General features: G+C 46.4%; 1 pseudogene; it reads right to left on the bottom strand.

Moving 5' to 3' along the window:
• Positions 1–1,071: 1,071 nt before the first annotated feature.
• LOC132479592 (atypical kinase COQ8A, mitochondrial-like) lies at positions 1,072–1,963 on the bottom strand (annotated as a pseudogene).
• Between the last annotated feature and the right edge of the window lie 3,843 nt (positions 1,964–5,806).

Raw genomic sequence — 5,806 nt, 5'->3', positions numbered from 1 at the left:
TTCCTTCCACAAGGGCCCAGGCGCCTGGAGTGGGAGGAAGGGCCCCCCACACACCAGTCTTGGAGCCCAGAGACAGAGCATGGGGCTTTCTCTCCCCTCTGCGTCTCCTGCCTTTCCCCACAGGAGGCAGCAGTTCTCTGAAAACCTCTGGTTGTCAAAAAGCCTCTAGGAGGGCTTCCCTGGTGACGCAGTGGTTAAGAATCCGCCTGCCAGTGCAGAGGACACGGGTTCGAGCTCTGGTCCGGGAAGATCCCACATGCCGCAGAGTAACTAAGCCCGTGCGCCACAACGATGGAGCCTGTGCCCTAGAGCCCACGAGCAACAACTACTGAGCCCATGCGCCACAACTACTGAAGCCCGCGAGCCTAGAGCCCGTGCTCTGCAACAAGAGAAGCCACCGCAATGAGAACCCCTCGCACAGCAATGAAGAGTAGCCCCCACTCATGGCAACTAGAGAAAGCCCGTGAGCAGCAACGAAGACCCAATGCAGCCAAACATTAAAAAAAATTAAAAAATAAAAAAACCTCTAGGAACCAGCCAGAGAGCAAGTGTGGGTGGGTCTCTCCTGGTGAAGTAGTACTTTTTGGCAATGCTCAGATCAGCACTTCTCCAAGCTCCAGATCCAGGCCAGACAGGAAAAGGCGGAAAACATAACTCTCCTTCTAGAAACACACACACACACACCCCTTATATTACCTGCTCAATAAAATCCAAAAAGGCTTTTCTGGTTTTTTTGTTTGTTTTTGGTTTTTTTTGCTTTTGGTGGCAGGGATTCAAAGGGAGAACTCTCATCTTCTGGTTAACCTTCACATTAGCAAAAACCCCTGTTACAAAAAGGAAAAGGACATAACATCGTCTTTTTATTGAGAGTCATTTCAGAGGATGAATAAACAATAAGCAGATTCTGACAGACGGCAGTGGGGTTGCATTTTCATTCTTGCGCCTCTCACCCCATACCCACTTAGCAATAAAAACTGTGCATAAGCGCTGGCAACAGGCTCTGAGTGGCCACCCCTCTCGCACAGTACGAAGTTTAAATGGAACACGGGCACCACCTGCTTCCTACTAGTTTTAGCGGCACGGGACGGAGGGTCCGGCCACATGGCTATGCTGTGCGGCTTGCCTCCTGCGGTAGTTGCTGTAGGCCTCCTTGAATGTGGCCTTGCAGGGGAAGCGGGCCTTCAGCTTGGAGAACATGAGGAAGGAGCCCCCCAGCTTCCTGTGCAAGGAGTAGGTCTCCTCGGTGCTTCAGCATGATGGGGATCGGGTGGTGGATCTTCACGGTGGTGCTCTGGGCGCCAAAGTCAAAGAGCTCCTCCGAGGCAAAGGCCTACCCCAGGATGAAGATGGCGTCCAAGTGGGTATCTTCCATGGCCTTGACCTCATGGCCGGTGAGGAACTTCATCTCTGTGGATTTCTTCAGCACGGCCTCCTTGTCCTGGTCGGCAGCAGCCCTGATGATCTGGATGTAGAGGTCCGGGAAGGATCCATCGTATTCCTGAGTTGCCCCAAAGTCCAGAATAGCCACCTTGTGCTGCCGAGGGTCATAAAAGAAGTTGGCCCAGTTGGGGTCTGTCTGCATGAAGTAGAACTGGAACAGCTCCTGCAGGCACAGAACCAGGATATGGTAGCAGATCTCGTTCCGGATCTCCTGGCTCAGCCCCTCGGCCTGGTCCAAGGGGGAAGCCAGACACAGCTCCGTGGTCAGCACGTGGGGTCTTCAGAGCTCCTCCACAGTCTCAGGCGTGTAGAAGAAAGGGTGGTCCTTCAGCAGCTCCTTGAACCTGCCCGCACAGGCGGCCTCCTGCTGGTAGTCGCACTCGAGGGCCAGCTCCTGCCTCAGCACGTCGAGCAGGTGCTCATGGAACAGGCCTTCCGGAAGCATGCTGCTCGTGTTCAGCACGGCCATGAGCTTGTTGACGTCACAGTTGATGCTCTGGGCCACACCGGGCTACTGGACCTTTTTTTTTTTTTTTTTTTTTTTTTTTTGCGGTACGCGGGCCTCTCACTGTTGTGGCCTCTCCCGTGGCGGAGCACAGGCTCCCGACGCGCAGGCTCAGCGGCCATGGCTCATGGGCCCAGCCGCTCCGTGGCATGTGGGATCTTCCCTGACCGGGGCACGAACCCGTGTCCCCTGCATCGGCAGGCGGACTCTAAACCACTGCACCACCAGGGAAGCCCGGGAAGAGTTTTCTTAATCACTGATGTCAACCAGTGGGAAAGAAACCAACTGAAGAAAAAAATATTTAAGAAGGAGCATTGTATGAGACTTTTGTTTGTTTTTTGGGCATGCTACGTGGTATGCAGGATCTTAGTTCCCCAACCAGGGATCGAACTCCATGCCCGCTGAAGTGGAAGTGTGGAGTCTTAGCCACTACCAGGGAAGTCCCTGGAATTTTTTAACCAATAAAAATACTTATCAATAATGAAGGTTAAATGAGGTTATTCTTAAGATAGACAAAAAACGAGAGCATTTGTTGCTAGCAGATATCCACTAAAAGAAGTACTAAAGGGGGCTTCCCTGGTGGCGCAGTGGTTGAGAGTCCACTTGCCGATGCAGGGGACGCGGGTTCGTGCCCCGGTCCGGGAAGATCCCACATGCCGCGGAGCGGCTGGGCCCGTGAGCCATGGCCGCTAAGCCTGCGCGTCGGGAGCCTGTGCTCCGCAACGGGAGAGGCCACAACAGTGAGAGGCCCGTGTACCGCAAAAAAAAAAAAAAAAAGAATGAGGTCGAATGTGATAATATGGAATGACTTCTGAGATATAATGTAATGAAAAAAAGTAAGAAAAAATATACAGTAAGTTGTATGTAATAGGCTTCCATTTGCATAAAATGATGTATTTCTGGAAGTTTATATAAGAAATTGATAACATCACTTGACTCCCCAAGAGGGAGACTTATTTTCACTGTATATCCTTTTGTAATACTTAATTTTAAAAATCATATTCATGATAAAATTGTTTCTTCAATAAAAACTAGTAATTAAAAAAAGTAGTAGTGAACTAGAGAAAAGAAAATATTTAATAAACCTAGGGCAGTAATTGCTATAATTTTGTAACATCTAAAAAAATTTGTAAATGAATGAATGGGTTACTCTCTAGAAGCCTGGACCATGATTCACAACCAAGCTCACTCACTGTATTTCCACATACTGCGTGCATGCTTTCTGGTCTGTTCTCTTGGTCAGTGCCACTGCTATTCCTGTAGACACTTGGTATTATCCAGATTTCTAAATTTTGCCCAATAAATAGATGTTAAATGACATCTCACTGTTGTTTTAATTTGCATTTTCAGATTACTATCGATTTTGAGCATTTCCTAATGTGCTGGTGAATAGTTCGGGCTTCCTGTCCTCATAGTCGTACATTTGTGTCCCTTGTGTATTTTTCTATCAGGGTTTTTGTCTTTCTGTGTTGATTTGCAGGAGTTCCTAGTGGTTTCTGAATTGTAATCACTCATCAGTTTTAAATGCTGCAAATATCTTCTCTCATTCTGCCCATTAAATACTAACTTTGTCTATGATGTCTTTCCTTGAAAAGAGACTTAATTTTAATATGAGCAAATTCATCAATTTTTTTGCCTTATGGTTTATGCTTTTGAAGTTTTGTTTTAGAAGTCTTTCCCCACTCCTAATTCACTGCTCCTGTTATCACTGGATGCATAACAAACTGTGCTAAACTTAGTGGTGTAAAACAGCAGGCATTTATTACATTTATCTCTCATGGTTCTGGGAGTGACTGGGCTCAGCTGAGTGGTTCTTACTTGGGTCTCTCAAGCCATTGAAGCCAGATGGTGTCTAGGGCCGGAGTCATCTCATTCCAGGCTTTCTCACTCATGTGTCTGGCAATTGATGCTGGCTGTCGGCTAGAACTCAAAACCTCTTCATGTGCCTTGGGTTTCCTTACAACATGGCAACTGGATTCCAAGGAAAAGCATCCCAAGACAGCCAAGTCTTTTATGACCTAGCCTCAAAAGTCACTGTTATACACTGATTTTTTGTATCTCACCAAAATTTATATATTGAAGCCCTCACCTCCAGTATGATGGTATTTGGAGACGGGGCCTTTGGGAGCTAATTAGTGTTAGATGAGGTCATGAAGGCAGGGCCCTGGTCTGATGGGAATTGTGCCCTTATAAGAATAGACACCAGGGCTTCCTTGGTGGCGCAGTGGTTGAGAGTCCACCTGCCGATGCAGGGGACACGGGTTCGTGCCCCGGTCCGGGAAGATCCCACATGCCGCGGAGCGGCTGGGCCCGTGAGCCATGGCCACTGAGCCTGCGCGTCCGGAGCCTGTGCTCGACAACGGGAGAGGCCACAACAGTGAGAGGCCCGCATACCACAAAACAAACAAACAAAAAAAAAGAATAGACTACAGTGGACTTCCCTGGTGGCACAGTGGTTAAGAATCTTCCTGCCAATGCAGGGGACATGGGTTCAAGCCCTGGTCCGGGAAGATCCCACATGCCATGGAGCAACTAAGCCCGTGCGCCACAACTACCGAGCCTGTGCTCTAGAGCCCGCGCTCCATAACTATTGAAGCCCGCGTGCCTAGAGCCCGTGCTCCACAGCACAGCAAGAGAGGCCACCGCAGTGAGAAGACCGCGCACCACAACAAAGAGTAGCCCCCGCTCGCCACAGCTAGAAAAAGCCCACCGACAGCAACGAAAACCCAATGCACAAAAAAAAATAAAAAGAATAGACACCAGAGAACTTGTTCTCTCTCTTTCTGCCATGTGAGGATTCAGTGGAAAGGCAGCGGTCTGCAAGCTAGGAAGACAACCCTCACCAGAACCCAACCATGCCGGCACCCTGATCTCAGACTTCCCAGCCTCCAAAACTGTGAGAGAATGAATTTCTGATGTTTAAACCACCTAGTCTATAGTATTTCATTATGGCAGCCTGAGCAGACGAATACAGTCAGCACCACTTCCATCACATTTTGTTTGTGAGAAGTGAATCCCTGAGGCTGGTCTGTTTTCAAGACAAGGGGAATGAGACACCACCTTTTGACAGAAAGTATAGCAAACAATTTGTGGACATGTCACAGTGATATTATTCTTCATTTTCTTATATTAACTCCATAGTTTTATTCTTTACATTTAGGTCTTTATTTCATTTGGAGTCTACCTGTGAGTCTGTTCTGTTCTTTTGCTGTATTCACCTGTTCTTCATCAATACCACACTTTTTATTCCTATGGCTTAATATTTGGTAGAGCAAGCCTTCCTCACTTTCTTTTTTAATGTTGACTTGGTTATTTGTACATATTATGTACAACTGTTGTTCTTCCTCCAAACAAATTTTAGAATAGACTTTATCAAGTATCTCAAAAAATCCACCCAGAATTCTGATTGAGATTGCTTTGAATTTATTGGCTAATTTGGAGAAAACTTACATGTGGATAATATTAAGATATCTTATGCAAAGGCATGGATGGTCTCATTTTTCCAAATTATCTTCTATATCCTTTATTGGCATATTAATGTTTTTTCAATCAAGACCTTATATATCTTTGATTAAGTTGTTAGATAAACTATAGTTTTTGTAGCTATTGAGAACCGCACAAGTTTTTTGTTTGTTTGTTTTGTTTTTTGGTTTTGTTTTTTGGTGCTGAAGTCGGGGAACAAACTTTTAAAATTATGTTTTAATTGGTTATTACAGTATTAGTGAAATGATATGGATTCTCGTAGGCTTATATCAGCCATGATACACCCTTCATGAAGAGGCTTCCTGCCCTCTTTATTTATTATGAAGTATTTCTAAAACGTTTTAGCCAATTGTGAATATCAATCATATCATCAATGCG

The sequence above is a fragment of the Mesoplodon densirostris genome, chromosome 19 (assembly GCF_025265405.1).
Source record: "Mesoplodon densirostris isolate mMesDen1 chromosome 19, mMesDen1 primary haplotype, whole genome shotgun sequence".
Lineage (NCBI taxonomy): Eukaryota > Metazoa > Chordata > Mammalia > Artiodactyla > Ziphiidae > Mesoplodon > Mesoplodon densirostris.
The sequence above is the reverse complement of the archived record's forward strand: the minus strand, read 5'-3'. Positions and strand labels throughout refer to the sequence as shown.